This window comes from Pseudorca crassidens, chromosome 17 (genome assembly GCF_039906515.1).
Source record: "Pseudorca crassidens isolate mPseCra1 chromosome 17, mPseCra1.hap1, whole genome shotgun sequence".
Taxonomy (NCBI): domain Eukaryota; kingdom Metazoa; phylum Chordata; class Mammalia; order Artiodactyla; family Delphinidae; genus Pseudorca; species Pseudorca crassidens.
The window spans coordinates 81,685,900-81,712,077 of record NC_090312.1 but is presented as its reverse complement, the minus strand read 5'-3'; the positions used below and the strand labels follow the sequence as shown (position 1 = coordinate 81,712,077).

Here is a 26,178-nt window from a genome sequence, read left to right as displayed (position 1 = left end):
CTAACATGGCTTTTTACTATGTGTTGGAAAAATAAAGTAGAATTTCCTGTTTTAAAGTGGATTTTAAAAAATAGACATTCATTTAACATATATTTATTGTACCGTATAAGTAAAATTTAAATCTAGAATTTGATTGCTATTTGAAGGATCAAGATGGGAAAATACACTTCAGTTCAAATATGGGAGAGAGAAAATCACAGCCTAAAGAGTAGAATGTTATTTAAGTCCATAGTTCTGAATTTTATGCATCATATTCTTTCTTCTTTAATGTCAGCTTGAGTGTATTACCATAATTTCTCATTGCTTCAGTTCTCTTACTGATCAACTCTTGATGTTCACTCCAAAGAAACCTGGCAAAATTAAATTAAAATTGTAGGAAGTAATATCATACCACTATCAATGTGTTATGATGTTTAGTTAATCTCAGTTATGTTCACCAGGAACCATACATTTTCTAGCACTGTTTTTATTTGTTGCTGGATGATACAAAATTTATTTAACATTTGTGGAACTCAGGTTAATTTATCTATTAATTAGGAATACTTAAAACAATAAGTGAAGAAATTATACCAGATGACTTTTGAATTCCTAACTTATCTGATTCCAATTTTTATGTTTATATAAATTATTACGTAATTTTTAATTTTGGAAAATAAACACCTAAACTCAAAAGATCTTAAAAGGTATACTTCTGAATGCACAGATTGGTTTGGCCAAAAAGTTTGTTTGGGTTTTTCCATAAGATGTTACAGAAAAACCTGAATGAACTTTCGGGCCAACCCAGTGTTATATGTCAGAGCTAAGACTATTGGAGATATTTTGTTAAAATGCTGGGAACTTAAGAGAACTTATATAGTGACTCTCTTGTTGTCCAGGCATGATCAACTATGACAACTTTATTAAAGATCTTCTAGAAATATTCTCCCAGTTACACTGTAGGACATAGTCATTTTATTGAGTATTTATTTATTTTTAGAAAGGATATTCATTTTTTTATAATTTTTTTTTAAATTTAATTTTATTTTTAAATTTTATTTATTTTTGGCTTTGTTGGATCTTCGTTGCTGCGTGTGGGCTTTCTCTAGTTGTGGCGAGCGGGGGCTACTCTTCCTTGCAGTGCGTGGGCTTCTCATTGCGGTGGCTTCTCTTGTGGAGCACAGGCTCTAGGCACGCAGGCTTCAGTAGATGTGGCGCATGGGCTTAGTTTCTCCGCGGCATGTGGACTCGAACCCGTGTCCCCTGCACTGGCAGGCGGATTCTTAACCACTGCGCCATCAGGGAAGCCTAAACTCTCCCAGCTTTATGATGACCTGTTCTTCTGAGTCTTCCATTTTTATAAGTTGTTGTAATTCTCTGTGTTATTTGTGCTTCTTATAGGTGGTAAATGGAAAGTTTCCATAATCACCAGTGACTTGCCAAATGCTGGGACAAGCTCACAGATTTATATTATATTTTATGGACATCATAGAAGTTCAGCCCCCATATATCTTTATGGAACAGATGGAGCTCGATTTCATGGCCATGAAGACATATTTACTGTAAGTAATAAAACTGAGTAAAACCTGGTAATATAAGGGATACAGCTAGTAGGTAGTTTGGAATGAATGCAATCTATGGAATTGAGTGCTTCCTGTTATAGCAACGTGTCCTGGAGAAGATCAATCAAAAGTAATTCATGGCAGTTTTTGCTCAAGTGGGTTAAAACACCAATAAAACTGCAATACAGTAAGAGACAACAGCTGGAGAGAAGTACTGGATGACCAGCATTTGCTGTTTGTATACTCATGGCTGCCAGGAGCAAGGACTGTGCCTTTCTGTCTGAGGCTCTAACAGATGAGCCTGAAAGTCAAGGTCAAAAAGGGAAAAATAAATGATCAAGTAAAGGAAGGCGAAGAAGTTGTCATCACATTATTATGTCTTGGCTGGACACATTGAGATCAAGATCTAGGGAGAAACAGAGGTAGCAAAGATGAAGCAGGGGGGACCCGGGTCACATTGTTAAACTAGAGACAAAGACTCGCAATCAAAGGCAGGACTTGATGTGAGCCCAGCACCTTGCACTTCAGATGCTTAGTGATGTCCATGAAACCAAGGACTGGAGGTACAGAGGGATTGACTAGAACTGGGTAGAGACAGAGAATAAAGTCACAGTTAGAAAAAAGGGTCCTTGAGTATCTTTGATCTTCACACAATACCCCTTCCATGTGGTCCTGGGTGTTTGATTTACTACAACCTGTGTACTCAGCCCACATACGTCACAGAAGAGGTTGAGCTATCTAGAATGAAACTAATAGTTTAATTTGAACTGTTCTTTCCATACTTTCTATATGGGTCAATATTTGAATAAACTCTTTCTTGTGTCAATGGTCATTAACGAGTAAAAATAAAAAATGAAGATGTTGTTGTTATTTTGCATGAGTAAGAAATAGTTTTAGAGGTGATTGTACCAAAAGAGTCTGGGCTGTTTTTGTTGTTTTGCTATTTTATTGTTTCACATTTACTTTTAAATCAAATTATACCTTCACATGGTGTAGGGTTAATCATTAAATTTAAGGTGAATTCTGTAGTAAGATAGGAGCACCTATAATCCCCATTCCCTTTTCCTTTCCCACAGGAAACCATTTTCATAGTTTGATGCTTCTGTTTTTCTTAGCACTGCTACCTGCATTTCAGCTGTTTCTGTTGTCTTGGTCTCTCTTGCTTGACCCTGGGATTGCTACATGTGTGTCTTGTTTGTGGAAGTGATGGCTTCATTAACTTTAGTAATTTGTTGCTGATTTTGATCATAGTGTTCATTTATTCTCATGAATTGTTTTATTCTAAGGGTTTTTAAGAAAGCTTTTGTTTTCCCCTTTCCTTTTCTTTTTCCTTACAGTTTCTTTGTATAGCTCTTCTCTTTCCTTTTTTATTGTGGTAAAATCTACAAAACAAAACTTACCATTTTAAAGTTAATCCAGTGGCATGTAGTACATTCACAGTATTGTTCAAGAGTTCCGGAACATTTTAGTCACCCCAAAAGGAAACCTCATTATGCCGTCCCTCCCAATTCCCTTTTCCCCAATCCCTAGCAACCTCTAATCTGCCCTCTGTCTTTAAGGATTTGCCAATTCTGGATATTTTATATAAATGGAATCATATAAAATGTGGTCTTTTGTGTCTAGCTTCTTTCACTTAGCATGTTTTCAAGGTTCGTCCATGTTGTAGCAGTGTCAATACTTCATTCCTTTTTACGGTTGAATAATATTTCATTGTATGGAAACACCACATTTTGTTTTTCCATTCATCTATGGATGGATACTTGGTTTTTTCCTACCCTTTGGCTATTGTGAATAATGCTGACATGAACATTTGTGTGCAAGTAATAGTTTTTGAATCACTTATTTTTGGGGTTTTTTTTTGAGTATATATCTTGGAGTGACATTTCTGGGGTCATATGGTAATTCTATGTTTAACTTTTTGAGGAACCACCAAACTCTTTTCCACACTGGCTGTACCATTTTACATTTCCACTGGCAATGTATGAGGATTCCAGTTTCTCCACATCTTCACCAACACTTGTCAATTTTCGAAAAAAAATTATAGCCAATCCTCATGGGTATGAAGTGGGATCTCACTGTCATTTTGATTTACATTTCCCTAATGATTAATGATATTGAGTATCTTTTTATGTGCTTGTTGGCCATTGGTGTATCTTCTTTGGATATATATTTATTCAAATCTTTGGCCCATTTTAATTTTTTTCTTTCTTTTTAACATCTTTATTGGAGTATAGTTGCTTTACAATGGTGCGTTAGTTTCTGCTTTATAACAAAGTGAATCAGCTATACATACATCTCCATATCCCCTCCCTCTTGAATCCCTCCCACCCTCCCTATCCCACCCCTCTAGATGGTCACAAAGCACCAAGCTGATCTCCCTGTCTTGGCCCAGTTTTAAATTGTTTTTTTTTTTTCTTTTTGCTGTTGAGTTGTAAGAGTTCTCTATGTATTCTGAATACTAGACCCTTATCAGAAATATGATTTTCTCCCATTCTGTGAGTTGTCTTTTCATTCATTTGATAGTATCTTTGGATGCACAAGAATTTTTAATTTTGATGATGTCCAATTCATCTATTTTTTTTTATTCCTTGTGTTTTTGGTGTCATATCTAAGAAACCATTGCCGAATCCAAGGTCACGAAGACTTACCACTTTGTTTTCTTCTATGTTAGTTCTTTGATCTATTTTGAGTTACAGTTTATATATGGTATGAAGTAAAAGTCCAGTTCCATTCTTTTACAGGAACATGCCTAGTTGTCCTCGCTTTGTTTGTTGAAGAGACTATTCCTACTCCCATGAATAACCCTATGCCTTTGTCAAAAATTAACTGGCCATAGATGCATAGGGTTTATTTTTCAGTTCTATTCCATTGATCTATGTATATATCTTTATGCCCGTACCCCACAGTTTTCAATACCATAGCTTTGTAGTAAGTTTTGAAATAAGAAATTTTGGGTCCTCCAGCCTTGTTTTTATTTTTTCAAGATTGCTTTGGCTATTTCTGGCCCTTTGCAATTCCATATGAATTTTAGGATCAGGTTTTCCATTTCTGCAAAACAGGCCATTGAGATTTTGATAGGGATTATATGCTGAATCTGTAGATCACTTTGGTAGTATTGATATCTTTTCAATATTAAGCCTTCCAATCCATGAACATGATATGTTTACATTTATTTACTTTCTTTCGGTGATATTTTGCAGTTTTTCTTGTGTAAGTCTTGCACCTCCTTGGTTAAGTTTATTCCTAAGAATTTTATACTTTTTGATGCTATTGTAAATAGAATTGTTGTCTTAATTTCTTTTTCATATTGATCATTACTAGTTATAGAAATGCAACAGATTTTTATGTGTTGTGTTTTGTGAGTATTGTGTAACTTTGCTGAATTCATTTTTTAACTCTAATAGTTTTTTTTTGTGTGTGTGGAATCTTTAGGATTTTCTATATATCAGATCATATAGTCTGTGAATAGAGATCATTTTATTTATTCCTTTCCAATTTGGATGTTTTAAAATTTCTTTCTCTTGCCTAATTGCTATACCTACAACTTCTAGTACAATGTTGACCAGAAGTCATGAAAACTGGCATTCTTATCTTGTTCCTGATTTAGGAGGAAACTTTCAGTCTTTTATCATTAAGTATGATATTACTTGCTGGTTTTTCATAGATGCTCTTTACTATGTTCAGGAAGTTCCCTTCTATTTCTAGTTTGTTGAGTGTTTTTATCATGAAAATGTGTTGGATTTTGTCAAATGCTTTTTTTTGCATCAGTTGAGATGAGTTTTTTTTTTTTTTCCTCTTCATTCTATTTATGTGGTGTATTACATTGATATTTGTATGTTGACCCACTCTCCATTCCTGGGATAAATCAGGATGGTTTGGTCAGGATGTATAATCCCATTGGTCAGAGTGTATAATCATTTTATTATGCTTCTGGATTCAGTTTGCTAGTATTTGTTGAAGATTTTTGCCTCTATATATTTTTCTTTTTTTTTTTATATTAGTGCATTTTATTTTTTATTTTTTTTTTAACTTTTTTTTTAACATCTTTATTGGAGTATAATTGCTTTACAATGGTGTGTTAGTTTCTGCTTTATAACAAAGTGAATCAGTTATACATATACATATGTTCCCATATCCCTTCCCTCTTGCGTCTCCCTCCCACCCTCCCTATCCCACCCCTCTAGGTGGTCACAAAGCACCGAGCTGATCTCCCTATGCTATGCGGCTGCTTCCCACTAGCTATCTACCTTACGTTTGATAGTGTATATATGTCCATGCCTCTCTCTCACTTTGTCACAGCTCACCCTTCCCCCTCTCCATATCCTCAAGTCCGTTCTCTAGTAGGTCTGTGTCTTTATTCCTGTCTTACCCCTAGGTTCTTCATGACATTTTTTTTTTCTTAAATTCCATATATATGTGTTAGCATGCAGTATTTGTCTTTCTCTTTCTGACTTGCTTCACTCTGTATGACAGACTCTAGGTCTATCCACCTCATTACAAATAGCTCAATTTCGTTTCTTTTTATGGCTGAGTAATATTCCATTGTATATATGTGCCACATCTTCTTTATCCATTCATCCGATGATGGGCACTTAGGTTGTTTCCATCTCCGGGCTATTGTAAATAGAGCTGCAATGAACATTGTGATCCATTACTCTTTTTGAATGATGGTTTTCTCAGGGTATATGCCCAGTAGTGGGATTGCTGGGTCGTATGGTAGTTCTATTTTTAGTTTTTTAAGGAATCTCCATACTGTTCTCCATAGTGGCTGTATCAACTTACATTCCCACCAACAGTGTAAGAGGGTTCCCTTTTCTCCACACCCTCTCCAGCATTTATTGTTTGTAGATCATTTGATGGTGGCCATTCTGACTGGTATGAGATGATATCGCATTGTAGTTTTGATTTGCATTTCTCTAATGATTAATGATGTTGAGCATTCTTTCATGTGTTTGTTGGCAGTCTGTATATCTTCTTTGGAGAAATATCTATTTAGGTCATCTGCCCATTTTTGGATTGGGTTGTTTGTTTTTTTCATATTGAGATACATGAGCTGCTTGTAAATTTTGGAGATTAATCCTTTGTCAGTTGCTTCATTTGCAATATTTTCTCCCATTCTGAAGGTTGTCTTTTCCTCTTGTTTATGGTTTCCTTTGCTGTGCAAAAGCTTTTAAGTTTCATTATTGCCTCTATATTTACAAGTGGTTTTGTCTCTAGTTTTCTTGTCATGTCTTTGTCTGGCTTTGGTATCAGGGTAACGCTGACCTTGTAGAATGCGTTAAGAAGTGTTCCCATCTCCTCTATTTTTTGGAAGATTTTGAGACGAGTTGGTATTAATTCTTCTTTAAGTATTTGGTAGAATTCACCAGTGAAGCCAACTGTCGTAGATTTTTCTTTGTTGGGAAGTTTTTGATTACTGCTTCAGTAACTTGTTACAGGCGTCTTCAGACTTTGTTTTTCTTTTGTTTTGTTCGAGTACATTTTGATAGTTTGTGTGATTCTAAAGGTTTGTCCATTTCATGTAGTTTATCTAATTTGCTGGCATAAATTGTCCATGATGTTCCTTTATAATCCTTTTTATTTCTGTAAGTTTAGTAGTAATGTCCCTATTTTCATTTATAATTTTAGTAATTTGAGTTTTCTTTTTTTTTCTTAGGCTAGCTAAATGTTTGTAAGTTTTTCTTTTCAAAGAATCAGCTTTTGGTTTTGTTGATTCTACTGTTTCGCTGTTCTCTATTTTATCTCCATTCTAATTTATTATTTCCTTTCTTCTGCTAGCTTTGCATTTAGTTTACTCCTCTTTCTTTCTAGTTCCTTAAGTTGTAAAGTTATAGGTTATTTATTTGAGAACCTCCGTTTTCTTCCTCCTCTTCCTCCTCTTCCCACTTTCCTCCTACCCGCACCCTCTTCGTCCTTCATTCTCTCCCTCCCTTCTCCTCCCCCTCCTCCTTCTCCCTCTCCTTAGAGTCTCTGGATTTATTGGATCAAAATCTCCAAAGAAGTTTTCTCTCACAGCAAGCTTGCCAGTCTAGTTGATGGACATTCACCTGAAATGGTTTCCTCCTTTTAAGTACGTTCATATTTTATGGTTTACAGCTAAAATTTCCCTGTGACCTCTGCTTTCAGCAATATCCACTATGTTTTTGTGTGTTTTTTCATTCATCTCAAGGTATTTTTAAATTTCCCTTGCAATTTCTTTGACTCATTTGTTGCTTAAGAGTATGTAGGTTAATTTATATGTATTTGTGGATTTTCCAGTTGTCTTTCTTGTATTTATTTCTAGTTTCATTTCATTGTAGTTAGAAAAGATACTCTGTATGATTTCAGTCTTACTCAATTTTCAAAACCTCTTTTTTGACATAACATATAGTCTATCCTGGAGAATGTTCTATGTGCACTTGAGAAAACTATGTATTCTTGCTGTTGTTGAGTGGAGCTTTCTATAAATGTCTGTTAGATCTAGTTGGTGTATAATGTTTTTCAAGTCCTCTATTTCCTTATTGATCTTCTGTTTAGTTGTTCTTTCCATTATTCAAAGTGGGGTGTTAAAGTCTTCAACAATTATTGTAGACTATTTCTCCATTCAGTTCTGTCCATTTTTGCTTCATATATTTTGGCACTCTGTCATTAGGTGTATAAATTTTTATAATTCTAAAATCTTGTTGATAGATTGATTACTTTATCAAAATATAATGTCCTAATATAAGGTTTTTAAAAAAATGGATTTTGTGGGCTTCCCTGTCCCTGCCGATGCAGGGGACACGGGTTCGTGCCCTGGTCTGGGAAGATCCCACATGCCGCGGAGCGGCTGGGCCCGTGAGCCATGGCCGCTGAGCCTGCGCGTCCGGAGCCTGTGCTCCGCAACGGGAGAGGCCACAACAGTGAGAGGCCCCCGTAGCCCCCCCCCAAAAAAAATGGATTTTGTGAAATTACATTGAAAGAAGTTCTCTTGGTTCCTTTATAGATCACAGTTGGAGACATTGGAACACTCTTTAAGATTCGTATTGTTCACACGAACTCCAGAATCTCCCCTTCCTGGCACTGTAAAGAGGTAATACATACCAATACTTCCATCCTTTGCAAGATCCTCATAAATTCTGCTTGAGAATCAAACCTCAAGGGGGCATTTCATACCTATTGTGAGTGGATGGAGTCAAACCTGGACTTTTTAGTCAGTGTATTCCTCAAGGCAGCAGCATCATGTGCCCTTATTAATAATTGTAATCCCTAATTAGTTGAGGGAAGCACCTCAACCAAGCAATCCTTTTGCCTCTTTGCAAAGAAAAGAAAATACTTGGGAATCTGGATAAACTCACATTGCTTCTTGATATGGTTGCAATAATGATGAAAACGTGACTAGGAGGTTGTTACCTGCTCCAGAAGGGCAGTAAAATAGCCCATTCTTGTTGGTGAAATAATTTTCTACTAGACTTGAATGCCAGCCCTCAAATTTAGTCTACTCATGCTAAGTGAGATAAAGTCCCTGAGTGCTTTTAGGAGCAAAAAGAGGCTTCAATTTTCTACATTGTTCAGAATCTAAAATTTTACTTATTACTGTGATTGCCAATGTTGCATGTCTTTAACACTGGATATCATGCAGCTTGTAATCCATTTTTGTGTATGGTATATTTCCCTCTTTTGTCATTTCAGAATAAATAATCTTTAAACAAGTTCTCAAAATGCAAAGAACACCTAGTCAAACCCCTGATATTCTTGGCAGACTTGTTCTACAGTTTTATAACACATGAGAAAATTAATTAATTCATGGAAGATGAGTAATCCCTTAAAAACCTATTTTTTCTTTCATTAGCAGAAATATACAGTTGTCAATAATGCCATCTTCTTTACATTAAAGTCACAAGAGATCCTGAAGCAGAATGAATCAATGAAACTCACTTTATGGAAATACAGAATGTAGATGTTAGATTTCAAAATTCAAAATTACTACCTGGCTTCTGTATGAAATAATTTTCTCTTTTATGCTATTGATATATAGAGCTTTTGAAGTATAGTATTCAAACTGATATGTAAGTGATCATATATGATAATAATATCTTTTACTTTTTCTCTCCTAGTAAGCTAAACTAATTTATGAAAATTAACACTCATCTCATTTGATCAGTAACCAATAAGCAATATTATATTCATTATGAAGCTGGGATGCTGAGACAGTGGTTAAGTGATCTGAAGAAATTATATAATATTGAGAGGAAAGACAAAAAAAATCAGGCTGAAAATTCTTGGTGTCTTTCTCTCTATGGCGAGTACTCTGTCATTGCAAGGCCACGTGTTTGCCTGAGGTTTACCTCACCTGTCCTTCAGTACCAGTGAAGAGGAGATATTCTTGATCCAAAGTCTTATTCTGAGTATATAACGCCTGTATATAATCTACCCATTTGGCAAAATTAAGATGTTAAATAATGAGTTTAGAATTTTCTGTTGAATTTTTATAATACAGTTTAGAAGTTTGAAATTTAAAATTTTAAGTAAGCCAACCTGTGCCTATAAGTTGAAGGGATTTGATTTAAAACACTGAGTCTATTATAGCAATAATGATACAACATTTCCACAATCCATAAAATAATCACATTACTTTTATGAACTTAATCTTGATTCTTTAAGTTTAGTTAAGGAAGATTACAAAATAAAACATTTTGAATGGTGATTTTTTTGTATTTCTCAAATGATCTGCCTTGGACTGTAATCTAAAAACTGAATCAAATAGTGGTGGCAGCAGTGTTAACCTTGCAAACCAATGGTAATTCTGTGCGGCTCTCAGGGAGCCTTTCTAAAGTGTGATTGCTCCAGAATCACACTTGATGTGAATTTATGAATGTAAATTTCTGGGCCTTACCAAGACCCACAGAGATAGTAAGTTTAAGGATTGAAAATCTGCCTTTATAACAACATGATTTTCTAAACACATCAAAGTTGAAAATCTCCGATGTAAGGCATTTTAAAGACAGTAAGATTAATTTAACAGATAAAACAATACCTCACAGAAGTTTGTAAAAGAATGATAGTACCCTTCTCATGAAAGGCTAGATTTTAGAATCAGAAAACATATTTCTACTTTTCGATGATTTTTGGCATTCATCTGAACCTATCAGAATGTATTAACATCTTTGTTTAAGTCCAGGATGAATGGATTAGATATAATATGGTATAATAGGAACCCAAATAAATAATTATAGCTTGAATTTCATTAATTGCTAAGGACCCAAGGAGGGAACTATATTAATTTGAATCTGTAGTGCATGGAATCTAAGCTCATGCTAGTATTCTAGAAAATCACTTTAAAGTAAAAAGAAATTCATTACTAAGAGGTTGGAACAGGGAAGGAATAGATTTTTAAAAATCGTAAATATCTCTTTCTAGATAGGAAAATATTGATGACAGAAAATTTGGGAGGAAATTGACATGTCTAGCATTTCAATATGGAGAAATCAGAAATAGAAAAATTTCAAAGTAGAGAAAAGAAATGCCATTGTACTTGAGATGGCAATAAAAGAAGAAATTAACACTTTTCTTGTCAAGTATTCAACGACTTCTACTAAAAAAAAGGGAAAAGGCCTTCTTAAGTGTCAGGCTTGGATAAAAATTTTTATTTGACTCTTTGATAAAGTATTCTTACATTTTTTATAAGTTATATTGTTGCTGTTGTAAACACAATTGTGGGACATGAATGCTGGAAGACAGTTTTATATACCTGTTCAACGATGGTCGGCACGCGATCAAGAGGACAGGGAAGTCTGTTGAGAATTTCCTGTTTTAAACAAAGGGCAGTTGTCCATCCTTCCAGGTAGGGAAGGTCCACTCCAGGCAGCACAAGTAAAACTTGTTTGCCTAAATGCTGAAGGACAGAGAAGTTCAATACGTGTTGAGTAAATGAATAATTGAATGAATGAGTGATTAAGGAACTGCTTATTCCTCGCCAATTGCCTCTGCTGGTGTGACAGCTGCATCTAAATATTTTTTAGTTGTTTCATGTACTGGCATTCAGGAATATGTTCTTGTCAACAGTTAAACCTGTAGGAATGTCAGCTGAAATGCCTCCTAATCAAAAAAAGAAAATTAATTCTTAGAAGATCATGAGAAAATTGAATGTCCAATGAAGTTATTCCTGGGTTAAAAAATGCAAAATCAGTGTATGCTTTCCTTATCAGGCTCAGCCTCATTTTTGAAAATTTATCTATTTGATTAGGAAATGAAAACAGAACTGCCCAATGACTTTCTAAGCTTTGGGCCAAAAGCAGAGGTGTGTTTAAGACTCGTGTAAATGTGGCTGAGAAATAGGCTGTGCTCCGTGTCAGTCACTGCTCATGGCCACAAGAATTCAGGGTGACTCTGTCCAGAAGAGCTGTTTGCTCTTGTGTCTGCTGGCTTCTACTTTGGAAGAGAATAGGAAAAGGATATATGAGAATTATTATATGGGCAATTGATAAAAACAGATTTTTCTCCAGTTCACAACATTTTCCATTAAAAATGTGATATCTTAGTTTTCTAAAGAAATAAATGATAAATACTATATAAAGATTAAGAAAAGCTCCATAATGTCATAGAATCTAATATTAGGTTTAGAATCTAATATATAATAACTTGTATAACTTAATAGGGACCATGAGCTGCTACATTTGCAGAGACTGATGATTCCTTTGTGGTTTTTAAATAAGGTGTAATAAACTCTTTGTTAAGTTTCTGAAGTTAAATTTTTAACTTTTGAAAAGATATGAATAGTTCCATTTGCTGAAAAGTGAAGGCTTGTGTGAGCACTGTATCACTCATAAGCATTTCCCTCAACATTTATGAGTATTTTTCTCAACACTCTTCCTCGTCAGCCCACCCATTCACCTGGTAGGAGGAGTTCGCCAGGTGCCCTGTTCTACCTACTGTTAGTAATGATGCAGAGATCACTTTTGCTTCTTCATCTCTCATTTTTAAAAGAAAAAAAATTATTTTATATTGGGATATAGTTGATTAACAATGTTGTGTTGGTTTCAGGTATACAGCAAAGTGATTCAGTTATACATTTACATGTATCTATTCTTTTTCAAATTCTTTTCCCATTTAGGTTATTACAGAATATTGAGCAGAGTTCCTTGTTCTATACAATATGTCCTGTGTGTGTATATATACATATATATATATATTTTTAATTGTGGTAACAAATACATAACATAAAATTTACTGTCAAACATTTTGAAGTGTACCTTTCATTTAAATATATTCACATTGTTGTGCAGCAGATCTCACAAAGCTGAAATTCTGTTTCTTCTTGTGTGAGCTTTGACACAGTGTGTCTTACAAGGGGTTGGTCCACTTCATCTAGGTTATCAAATTTGTGGACATAGAGTCTTTCATGGTATTCTTTTATTATCATTTAAATTTTCCACGGGATCTGTAGTGGTTCTCCCTGTTTCATTTCTTTTTCTTTCTTTTTCTTTTTTTTGCGGTATGCGGGCCTCTCCCTGTTGTGGCCTCTCCCGTTGCAGAGCACAGGCTCCGGACGCGCAGGCTCAGCAGCCATGGCTCACGGTCCCGGCCGCTCTGCGGCATGTGGGATCTTCCTGGACCAGGGCACGAACCCATGTCCCCTGCATTGGCAGGCGGACTCTCAACCACTGCGCCACCAGGGAAGCCCAGTCAACTGTATTTTTAAGTGCACAGTTCAGTAGTACTAAGGATATTTATCTTGCTGTGCAACAGATCTCCAGAAATTTTTCACCTTGCAAAACTGAAACTCTATACTCATCGAATGACAGCTCCTCGTTCCCCTTTCCCCCATCCTTAGTAACAACGATTCTACTTTCTGTCTCTCTGAATTTGAATATATAATCGGAATCATACAATGATTGTCTTTTTGTGAACTAGCTTATTTCACTGAGCATAATGTCCTCAAGGTTCATTCATGTTGTAGAATCTAACAAGATTTCCTTCCTTTATAAGTCTGAATAATATTCCATTGTATGTATACACCACCTTTTCTTTATTCATTCATCCATTGATGGGCATTTTGGTTATTTCAAACTTTTTTGTTTTTTTACTTTTTAATTTTTTTGGCCACACCACGTCTTGCACCATCTTACTACCCTGCCCAGGGATCGAACCCGGACCCCCAGCAGTGGAAGCGCAGAGTCCTAACCACTGGACCGCCAGGGAAGTCCCTCAAACTTTGGACTATTGTGAATAATGCAGTGGGTGTCCTCTGCATACCATTGAATTGGTATCCCCAGTTCAATTCTTTTGGGTATACACTTAGCAGCAGGAATGCTGGATGATATGGAAGTTCTATTTTTAATTTTCTTAAGGAAACAGTATACCGTTTTCAATAGCGATTGCACTATTTTACAGTCCCACTAACAATGCACAAGGGTTCAAGTTTCTTTACATCCTTGGCAACACTTGTTATTTTCTGTTTTTTGACAGTAACTATCCTAATGGGTGTGAGGTGATATCTCACTGTAGTTTTGATTTGCATTTCTCTAATGTTAAATTAGGTTGACATCGTTTCATATGCTCGTTGGTCATTTGTATATCATCTTTGTAGAAATGTTTATTCAAGTCTTTTGCTATTTTAAAATCAAGTTATTTATTTGTTGTTGAGCTGAAGGAGTTCTTTGTATATTCTGGATATTAATCTCTTGTCACATATATGATTTGCAAATATTTTCTCCAACTCATATAGCTTTGTGTTGCTATTTATTATCTTTTTATTTTTTTTCAACTTGAAGGACTCCCTGTGGCATTTCTTGTAAGGCAGTCTACTGGAAATGAACTCCCTCAGCTTTTGTTTTACCTGGGAAAGTCTTAATTTCACCTTCATTTTTGAAGGACAGTTTCATCTGATATAGAATTCTTAGTTGGCAGGTTTTTCTTCCAGCAGTTTGAATATATTATCCCATTGCCTTCTAGCCTGCATGATTTCTGCTCAAGAATCCACTCATAAACTTCTAGAAGCTCACTGGCACATGATGAGCCACTTTTCTCTTGCTGCTTTCAAGATTCTCTCTTTGTCTTTGACTTTTGACAATTTGATTATAATGTGTCTTGGTTTGGGTCTCCTTAGGTTTATCTTAGTTCAGGTTCATTGATCCTGAATTTGTATGTCCATAAAAGCTCTTTGCCCCTTTCTCTCTCTCTTCTTCTGTGACTCCTACAATGCATATACTATTCCGTTTGAGGGTATTCCAAAAGCCCCTTAGGTTCTCTTCACTTTTCTTCATTTTGTTTCTTTTTCCTCCCATTTTGATGGAGTCCCCTCTTCATTATGCATTGGACTGGGTGCTGCAGCTTCTTATCTGGTGTTCAGAATTTTCTTCACAGGAGTATTCTAGTCCATACACTGTGTTTAAAATGGTGTCTCCATGAGGAATGAGGGCTTGGTTCTCCTTAGTCCACCATCTCGCTGAAGTCACTCCCAATTGTCTGATTTTTACACCTACTTTTATGTTGTTAAGTGAGGATTACTATATACAGTTGACCCTGAGCAACATAGGAGGTTAGGGGCACTGACCCCCATGCAGTTGAAAATCTGCATATAACTTTACAGTTGACCCTCCACATCCATGGTTCCACGTCCATGGTTCCGCATCCGAGGATCCAACCAACTGTGCTGATTGTGTAGTGCTGTAGTGCATATTTATTGAAAAAAATTCATGTATAAGTGGACCCGTGAAGTTTAAACCTGTGTTGTTCGTGGGTTGACTGTATAACAACTTTCATTGTCAAATTTGGAAACTGAATATGTTATTTTTTTTACTATTACTAATATTAATATGTAAGTAATATTTAATTTTTTAACTGAGTAAATTATAGAGGGCCCATTGTATTTTAGTTATCTCAGCTTTCTGTGATAATCCAAATAATTTTAAGTATATCAGCATGTTTTCATTATGTTTCCTCTTTTTTTCTTAGCATTCTCTACATCAATCATCATAAATATTGTAACTCATGATTTTCTTTGCTAGTATTTTCTATTATTGCATAGGATGTCCTCCTTTTCTAGCAGATCCCTTTCATGATAAAGAGATGGCAGTGTTATCCATTAACCTTTATCAGGCACTGACTGTATTCTTTGTAAATAAATGCTAATGGCTTTATCTGTTATTTCTATTTTTTATAGTCCACTTATGCAGAGGCAGAGTGATTGCAAAGGAAGGTAGTATTATTACATATCAGAGGAACTGAGCTCTAATACTGGTTCTGTGCCTCACTGTTCTTTATCTCTAGAGTGGATATGTTTTTTTCTCACTGAGTGACTTTTAAGGATAAAATATCGCTATGTGTGAAAATATTTCAAAACATATAAGACACTGAAGTGCAAAGCTTATTTTTTGTTTTTGAATTATTTTTCAACTGCTGTGCTACATCATGTATTTTCTTGCATTTTAATCTGTATCATTATCGTAGGTTTTATCAAAAGAACTCTGGCTCCTCACTTTTACCCATATTCTGAATACACAAACCATTGGAGCACAAACATGAACAGTTTTGATTGTAGCAGTGCACTGGGACATTGTTCCAGATAAATGTTATAAATTTTCAATAGTTTTTGCATCAATATTCTAAAATTACTTTAGAAACATTATTTTTGCAAATGACCCATAAACATTGCTAAAAAATTCCATTCAGGACAGATAAGAGTTTGTTGAATTCAAATGAGTGGAAACATTTAGTATACTTTATAATTATTACATTTATATTATCATTATTTGAAAACATATTTGTAGAGAGTCCTCAAATTTATGCTTTTATAATGAAAAATGGGCAAGAAGGAAGAAAACTTGTTATTATGTTCTATAAATTAATATTATTGTTTTAACTTTTACTTTCTTAATTTAGACAGATTTGTGTATTTACTGAATGAACCTAATCCCTTTCACACTGAATTTTTGCTGTATCTTTATTTATACTCATTAGAAATCAGGCTCATAGTCTAACTATACTTTTTTGATTTGTTACAGATTGACACCTTCTCCCTAGAAGCCATGACCCTTGAGAATTTGTACAAGATTGTCGTAGGCCATGATGGGCTTGGACCAGGTAAGCGTTTTCCATAGGTAGATATTCAAGGTCTGATTCTGCTCTGTTCATGTGAAGCCCTGTACAAATCTAGAAAATAATTGTGGAAAACTCGTAACGAACTGATCTCTAAGTATTGACTATCTGAAATTAAAATATTGTCCCAAATATTCTTTAAATTTTAAGTGGATGTATTGTTTTTCAAAATTGTGTAGGCTTTTTCAAGTAGATGCTCTGCCTAGGAAGCTAGAAAGCATGATGCATAAAAACGGGGAATTTGGGATTTATACGCTGTGGCACGTGGCAGTGTTCCAGAATGCTGCTGGTGGACATAGCGGCAGTGTCCTCTGACAGTGACAGTCCATTAAGTGCTAATGATGGTGCCAGCAGTGACACCTTCAGGAGGCTGTACTGGCAGCCTTGCTGTGTTTTCTGCTGCCAATTTGTTCATGCTTCTATCTCAATTTTCCCAACTGTGAATGACCAGTATTTTCATTTTCTGCTACTGTATAAGATTGCCATAAGATAAATAAAATCCTTTAACAAAAGTGCATAGGGCTTCCCTGGTGGCGCAGTGGTTAAGAGTCTGCCTGCCGATGCAGGGGACACAGGTTCGTGCCCCGGTCCGGGAAGATCTCACATGCCGCGGAGCAGCTGGGCATGTGAGCCATGGCCACTGAGTCTGTGCATCCGGAGCCTGTGCTCCACAACGGGAGAGGCCACGACAGTGAGAGAGGCCTGCGTACCACAAAAAAAAAAAAAAAAAAAATGCATAAAAAGCACAAAAAGCATTAAAAAAAAACCCAAAACATGAAACAAGACAATAAACTCTTTTACTTAAAAGTGTCAACATATAACTTGCAAAATGTTAAGAACAAAGTTCTCATACCAATATATAGTGGACATGTGTTTAAATAATGAAGGAATTAGCCAGTTGACAAAGCTCGTTCAAAAGACGTTACACAAAACTGAAAAATATATACTTATAATCAGTGAAAACAAAAAGAATGATAAATAAGATTGATTAATTAAAGATATGGCTAATGTCCTAAGATAATAAAAACATAACTTTGAGGTTATTTTCTCTCTTGGGCAAAATTCATTTATATTTTGACCAGACCCAAGTCTTTTGCATCTTATTTTTCTGTCAGTTGACAACTAATTTTAAAGAGTTTGGGCTCCGATCCACAGTAAATACTAAGGTAATATTCCATTTCTGCAGGGAGTCAGGCAGGCTTGTAGGACAGTGAATGCTCTGGTACAACAATAAAAGGATGTGTTAATATGCCCAACTCACACTTACATGGCAACTAATTCAATTCTGTAAATATATTTGGTGGACCTGCTATGTATCAGGTGCTGTACTGAGTATTTTCTATGGTAAATATGGAAATAATTTTCTGTTGTTTATAAGCTACCCAGTCTGTGGTATTTTGTTATAGCAGCCCAAGCAGATGAAGACAATATTTTAATTTGACAGGTAAATTTCTCATTTTGCCCTACCTCAAATATCCAAATAAAATTGAACTTATGTTACTTCTGAGGATATTCACTGTTGGTGGCACAATGTGAGTATCCCATGGCGTCTGCATTGTCCAGAAGAACAGCTGTAGACCAGCAGCACTGCTACATGCATGTGCAGGTATTCAAAGGTAAACGTGTACAAAGTGAATCAAGAAGTATAATAAAGGAATAATGTATGACAACTAAGTAGGGCTCATGCCAGGAAATTGAAGGATAGTTCAGCATTAGGAAACCTATTAATAAAATACATCACCTCAGAAGGTTGAAGCAGAAAAATTATTCATAAACAGTCAAATAATACCATTATTAAAAATTCTTTGAAAATATGGAACAGAAAAAATACTTTAAAATTATTTAACTCAAGATGACCACTTAATAAACAATGAAATCCATTAAAATACAATAAGGATTTTTCTCATTATGAGATAGTCATTCTTTGGAAAGCATTTGTATATATATATTTTTAAAGTTATAATTTTGGAAAGAAGAATGTGAATTTATTGCCTGCAGGTGATAGAAATGTCTATTAAAATGCAAGGAAGATCAACTGAAAAATGGATGAATGAAGAGAATTTATAAAGGGATTAGAATTTAAATCAATATACAATAACTGGAGGCTGTTTTTCTTACATTGAAAATATGAGATATAAAAGATCTTATTCAGAGTAACAGCAAAAAAATATATATAATAATTAACATCAACAATAAGAAATACATGCCCATCTGAATTATTAGACTGGCTTTGTCTGAAAGTCATATTGAGAAGTAACAGGAAGTTCTAGCCAAGAAAGTGTGGTTTATAGATTCTGTCCCTCTTTCAGATTAAGTGAACCTATTTGTTCTTTAACGATTTATTTACCAATGATCTCAACTAGCTGTAGATCCAGTCGTTGTTTGCAGTATTCCAACAGCACTGTTTTTTTGTTTTGATTTGTTTTGTGTTTTGGTGAGAGAGATGAAGGTTTTGTGCTTACATATATTTACATATATAGTTTAGGCCCCAGCTGCCTGTGTCTGTGGTGTATCGGCAGTTATAAAACTACAGAATTTTGTTTAGCCAAATTGCACCCAGGTGTGTCCGTTTGTTGGGCAAAAACAATCTGCTGCAAGATTTATTTTTACATAAGATAAGCTCTCAGACTATGATGGAGAGAATCTCCTGCAATGGTTTCTTTATAGGAAGACTATCAGTTACTCCGCAATCAAGTGAAGCATCACAAGTGAGGAGATGACAGAGAATTGGAAGGAGGTGGAGGTGTACTGCATGGGTCTATCTGCTAATTTTGATCAAGAGTTGTCACAGACTTAGAGGAGAGAAAATCTGAAATACAGGGCAATACAATTAATCTAAAGGTAAATCCTGAGATAGGTAGCTGACTTCCTTTTTCTATCCGTATGTGAAATATGCTAGTCACAAAAGACCACATGTTGCATGATTCCATTGTATGAAATATCCAGAGTAGGCAAATCCCTCAAAGTCAGAAAGTATATTAGCGGTTGCCTAAGTCTGGGAGAGGGGAGCCAGGTGGTACTTGGGAGTGACAGTGAATAGGTACAAACTTTGTTTTGGGGGTGATGAAAATGTACTAAGTTTGGGTTATGATGATGGTTGCACTACTCTGTAAATATACTACAAACCACTGAATCCATGTAAATAGGTGAGCTTTATAGTATGTAAATTATTTCTCGATAAAGCTGTTAAAATTATTGATATTTATCTGGAAAAATTAAGAGGATATAATAGACTACAGTATCACATTTTGAAAAACACTAGCACAGAAGATGCTCACTTTAAAATGTATAATGATGACAGTTTTTAAATATAGTTTAGTAAATGTCATGATAATAGGCAGACCGATAAATCAGACCTGAACCAGATTTTAAATGGATTTAATACAAATGAGCAATGCATATTAAAAAAGCAATTCAAAGTGGCCACATATAAATTTTTATTATTCAAAAAACTAAAAATTAAAAAAGTTATAAGCTACATTTTTTTACTGAAGTATAGTTGATTTACAATATCGTATTAGTTTTGGGTGTACAACATACTGATTCAGCATTTTTACAGATTATACCCCATTATAAGTTATTTCAAGGTAAGGGCTATAATTCCTTGTGCTGTATAATATATCCTTGTTACTTATTTATTTTACACATAGTAGCTTGTATCTCTTAATCCCATAACTCTATTTTGCCACTCGCCCACTGTTTCCCTCACTGGAAACCACTGGTTTGTTTTCTATATCTGTGAGTCTGTTTCTGTTTTGCTATACACATTTGTTTGTTTTATTTTTTAGATTCCACATATAAGTGACATCATATAGTATTTGTCTTTCTCTGTCTCACTTATTTCAGAAGCATAATACTGTCCAGATCCAGACAGTGGTTTTCAAAACGTGGTTCCTGGATCATCAGCATTGCCTCGGATCTTGTTAAAAATTTAATTCTTGGGGTCTCTTCTAGGATGACCAACCATGCTGGTTTGCTTGGGGCTGTCTTGATTTTAGCACTGAAAATCCTGCATCCTGGGAATCCCCTCTGTCCAGGGCAAACTGGGGCATTTGGTCACCTTAGGTTGCCTATCCCAGGCCCACAGTGTCAGAAGCTTGCTGTACGGCCCAGCAATCTGTGTTTTCATCACCCCTCCTGGTGGTTCTGAGGCTCACTATAGTTGGGGAACCACAGATCTAGGGAATGATGACGAGTGTGGCCTGGCTCAGTAATGGGAGTGTGATGAGTGATGAAGCCCAAGAGTAAACAGAGACCAGGCTGTGAATGTGTGCTTTGTAAGAGTTTACAGCTGATGAGTATTCCCTCCTCAAGACAAGCAGTTTCAATAAAGGAGGATAGAGTTTGAACTGGCTCTTTGTATAGATAAAACCACGATGAAGGGTTAAAATATTCCATCTTATCTATAAATAAAAATAAATTGTATTTTAACCAACTCCAGTCTGCAAATTAATATAAAATTAAATGTTTAAAAAGAGATTTAAAATTTTTATTTATTTTTATACAGCAGGTTCTTATTAGTTATCTATTTTAGACATATTAGTGTATACATGTCAATCCAATCTCCCAATTCATCCCACCACCACCATCCCCCCCAACTCCCCCCCACCTCGCTTTCCCTCCTTGGTGTCCATGTGTTTGTTTTCTACATCTGTGGCTCTATTTCTGCCTTGCAAACTGGTTCATCTGTACCATTTTTCTAGATTCCACATATATGCGTTAATATATGATATTTGTTTTTCTCTTTCTGACTTACTTCACTCTGTATGACAGACTCTAGGTCCATCCACATCTCTACAAACAACCCAATTTCATTCCTTTTTACGGCTGAGTAATATTCCATTATATATATGTACTACATCTTCTTTATCCATTCATCTGTCAATGGACACTTAGGTTCCTTCCACGACCTGGCTATTGTAAATAGCGCTGCAATGAACATTGGGGTGCATGTGTCTTTGAATTATGATTTTCTCTAGGTATATGCCCAGTAATGGGATTGCTGGGTCATATGGTAGTTCTATTTTTAGTTTTTAAATAACCTCCGTACTGTTCTCCATAGTGGCTGTATCAATTTACATTCCCACCAATAGTGCAAGAGGGTTCCCTTTTCTCCACAGCCTCTCCAGCATTTGTTGTTTGTACATTTTCTGATGATGCCCACTCTCACTGGTGTGAAGTGATACCTCATTGTAGTTTTGACTTGCATTTCTCTAATAATTGGTGATGTTGAGCATCTCTTCATGTGCCTCTTGGCCATCTGTATGTCTTCTTTGGAGAAATGTCTATTTAGGTCTTCTGCCCATTTTTTGGTTGGGCTTTTTGTTTTTTTAATATTGAGCTGTATGGGCTGTTTATATATTTTGGAGATTAATCCTTTGTCCACTGATTCATTTGCAAATATTTTCTTCCATTCTGAGGGTTGTCTTTTCATTTTGTTTATAGTTTCCTTTGCTGTGCAAAAACTTTTAGTTTCATTAGGTCCCATTTGTTTATTTTTGTTTTTATTTCCATTACTCTAGAAGGTGGGTCAAAAAAGATCTTGCTGTGATTTATGTCAAAGTGTGTTCTTCCTATGTTTTCCTCTAAGAGTTTTATAGCATCTGGTCTTACACTTAGGTCTTCAATCCATTTTGAGTTTATTTTTGTGTATGGTGTTAGGGAGTGTTCTAATTTCATTCATTTACATGTAGCTGTCCAGTTTTCCCAGCACCACTATTGAAGAGACTGTCTTTTCTCCATTGTATATCCTTGCCTCCTTTGTCATAGATTAGTTGACCATAGGTGCGTGAGTCTATCTCCAGGCTTTCTATCCTGTTCCATTGATGTATATTTCTGTTTTTGTGCCAGTACCTTGTTGTCTACTGTAGCTTTGTAGTATAGTCTGAAGTCAGGAAGTCTGATTCCTCCAGCTGCGTTTTTTCCCCTGAAGATTGCTTTGGCTATTTGGGGTCTTTTGTGTCTCCCTACAAACTTTAAGATTTTTTGTGCTAGTTCTGTAAAAAATGCCATTGGTAATTTGACAGGGATTGCATTGAATCTGTAGATTGCTTTGGGTAGTAGAGTCATTTTCACAATATTGATTCTTCCAATCCAAGAACATGGTATGTCTCTTTATCTGTTTTGTCATCTTTGATTTCTTTCATCAGTGTCTTATAGTTTCCTGAGTACAGGTCTTTTACCTCCTTAGGTAGGTTTATTCCTAGGTGTTTTATTCTTTTTGTTGCAATGGTGAATGGCATTGTTTCCTTAATTTCTCTTTCTGATCTTTTATTGTTAGTATATAGGAATGCAAGAGATTTCTGTGCATTATTTTGTATCCTGCAACTTTACCAAATTCATTGATTAGCTCTAGTAGTTTTCTGGTGGCATCTGTAGGATTATCCATGTATAGTATCATGTCATCTGCAAACAGTGACAGTTTTACTTCTTCTTTTCCAATTTGTATTCCTTTTATTTCTTTTTCTTCTCTGATTGCCATGGCTAGGACTTCCAAAACTATGTTGACTAATAGTGGCAAGAATGGACATCCTTGCCTTGTTCCTGATCTTAGAGGAAATGGTTTCAGTTTTTCACAATTGAGAATGATGTTTGCTGTGGCTTTGCTGTATATGGCCTTTATTATGTTGAGGTAGGTTCCCTCTATGCCCCCTTTCTGGAGAGTTTTTATCATAAATGAGTGTTCAGTTTTGTCAAAAGCTTTTTCTGCATCTATTGAGATGATCATATGATTTTTATCCTTCAACTTGTTAATATGGTGTATCACATTGATTGATTTGCGTATATTAAAGAATCATTGCATCCCTGGGATAAATCCCACTTGATCATGGTGTATGATCCTTTTAATGTGTCGTTGGATTCTGTTTGCTAATTTTGTTAAGGATTTTTGCATCCATATTCATCAGTGATATTGGTCTGTAATTTTCTTTTTTTGTAGTATCTTTGTCTGGTTTTGGTATTAATGGTGGCCTCATAGAATGAGTTTGGGAGTGTTCCTTCCTCTGCAATTTTTTTGGAAGAGTTTGAGAAGGATGGGTGTTAGCTCTTCTCTAAATGTTTGATAGAATTCACCTGTGAAGCTGTGTGGTCCTGGACTTTTGAATCAGAGTTTCAATTTCCTCACCTGTGATTGGTCTAGTCATGTTTTCTATTTCTTCCTGGTTTAGTCTTGTAAAGTTATACATTTCTAAGAATTTGTCCATTTCTTCCAGGTTGTCCATTTTATTGGCACAGAGTTGCTTGTAGTAGTCTCTATTTCTGTGGTGTCTGTTGTAACTTCTCCCTTTTCATTTCTAATTTTATTGATTTGAGTCCTTTCCCTCTTTTTCTTGATGAGTCTGGCTAATGGTTTATCAATTTGTTTATCTTCTCAAAGAACCAGCTTTTAGTTTTATTGATCTTTCCTATTGTTTTCTTTGTTTCTATTTCATTTATTTCTGCTCTGTAAAAAGAGATTGTTATCTTCATGTGTATCAGCTCATGTGTATCATTCTGTGTGCTTGGACAGAGTTTCTGAATGACTGCTCTTTTTCTAGTATATATATATATATATATACACACACACACACATACATACATACATATATAATTAATTAATGTAGACTTGGTCCAGATTTGAACTTTAATAACTTTCTATGTGTATGCATTTTGGACATCGACAGTATTGCTAACTCATCAGATATATATTTTTTGGATGATGTTAGGTCCAGGATTATAAATGCAGTTTATGAAATGAAGAGCAGTTGCAGAATTGTTCTCTTTTCAAATGTTTGGAAAATCATATTGAAGTAGATACTGTAAAGCACAAAGCCTTGAAATATGCTGTGCTTTTGTTACACGTTTAAGAAGTATTTTTAAATGCCTCTTACAGTTTACCTCTCTTGTATCTTGCTTTATTTGAAGCATTAAAGCTTAAAGGTGAACAAGACCTTTATATATTTGGAAGCTAGGGCCTCTTTCTCAAAACTTCCAGTAACACCTGGTTCATATATATACACACCACATTTTTCTTCCTTTAATTTGTGTTTAGGAAGCGGCTGGTTTCTGGATGATGTTGTGATCAAGGATCCCACAATGAGCCACGAATGTGCCTTTTTCTGCCACAGGTTCGTAAGCCTTCTTTGCATTGAACAAATTCATATTAGTCATTTCCAAGTTTATGTATTTTTGAGAAATGGATAGTTTATTCAATCATTCCCGGTCACCGATGCTTTGTTGGGTAACTTTTGAACATTAATTTTAAGGGCTGCTTCTTCTATTTAGAAAGATATCCATTATGTTTACTATCATTCCTGATGATACAAATTTAAATCTTTTTTGGTAAACTAATATAGATTTTAAAAATATGATTTCTCTTTCTTCATCAGTAAGGAGAATGAAAATCTCGGGTAAGAAAAGTTGTTCCCTTTGGACTGAGTCTCAAATAGCTCAAAAATAATAAATGTACAAAATAAATGTTGTATGGGACTTTTTATACAGCCGTGCATTGCTGACCCATGGTCACTAAGTCTTGATTTGGGGGTTATTGTCCCAACAATAGTGATAGGTTTGCTCTTTTTTTCAACACTCTCCTTACAACCAATAATAGTTGTACATTAAATAACTGGCTATAGTTTGACCTGTAGTTGGTGGCCAAAGAACAGGATAAAATAAATTGTCCAGTGGATGTAAAATATATGACTTTGGCAGGCTAACTGGTTGAGTAATTCACTTGTGAGTTAGGGAAAAACATATTTCATCCTTACCTGTTAGCAGCTTCTCCTATCTCCCTTGAACTCTCATAATCATTTAAAGTGTTTCCTTTTCCAATTTCTAGTCTGCTTTCACCAGTTAGGTATCTATGGCTTTTTCTAACTCCTGTATCCATTATTTCTGACTCGGCTAGATAATTGCCAGTGGTTAGTGTAAATATAAATTCAGAATATACTTGATACATTTTTCTTTCCACAGATGGCTGGATCAAGGGGAGAATGATGGTAAAATTGTCAGAGAACTGTATGCCAGGGATAACAGTATCATCTCTGCAAGTGAGTGTCAGACATGTGCTGGAAAATTCTGTTTCATGATGATTGAGGAAAGCATGGCTCTGCTGAAATTAATGCTCCTCTCTCTCCTTTGTGTCCTCAGGGCAGAAGCTGGAAGTTAAGAGAAAAGAAACAGTAAGATTTTACTTTCGGCCTTAAATTATTTGGTACAAAACAGTGTTCGAACAGCTACTTGATGTGTTAAGACAGTATATAATGTTTAGTAAGTGGTGTTTCCTAGCAGTTTCTTCTGTTTTCTCATACTGGTGTTGCTTGTTTATTTTGATTTTCTATTTAGTGGGCTGTGGAAAGCTGGAAGTTTATGAAAGGAAATACTCTTCTGCCGTATGTCTGTATCCAGATGGCCCAGCTGATGCAGTTGGAGAGCAGACAGGCAAATATGGTAAGATCACTGGGCGAAGAATGTGGTGCTGTGGCAATTTTGGGAGCTGGAGGAAAGCAGGTTCCCAGCTTAAAGTTTGCTTCTTATTCCTCAGATAGCTTTATACCAGTCTTAGACCATTGAAATGATTCCCTATCTACATTAATACAAATGGTCA

The 26,178-nt window shown here is 35.4% G+C and overlaps 1 pseudogene; it reads left to right on the top strand.

Annotated features, from left to right (window-relative positions):
* The first annotated feature begins 877 nt into the window (after positions 1 to 877).
* Positions 878 to 26,178, top strand: part of LOC137210109 (uncharacterized) — a 34,944-nt pseudogene continuing 9,643 nt past the window's right edge.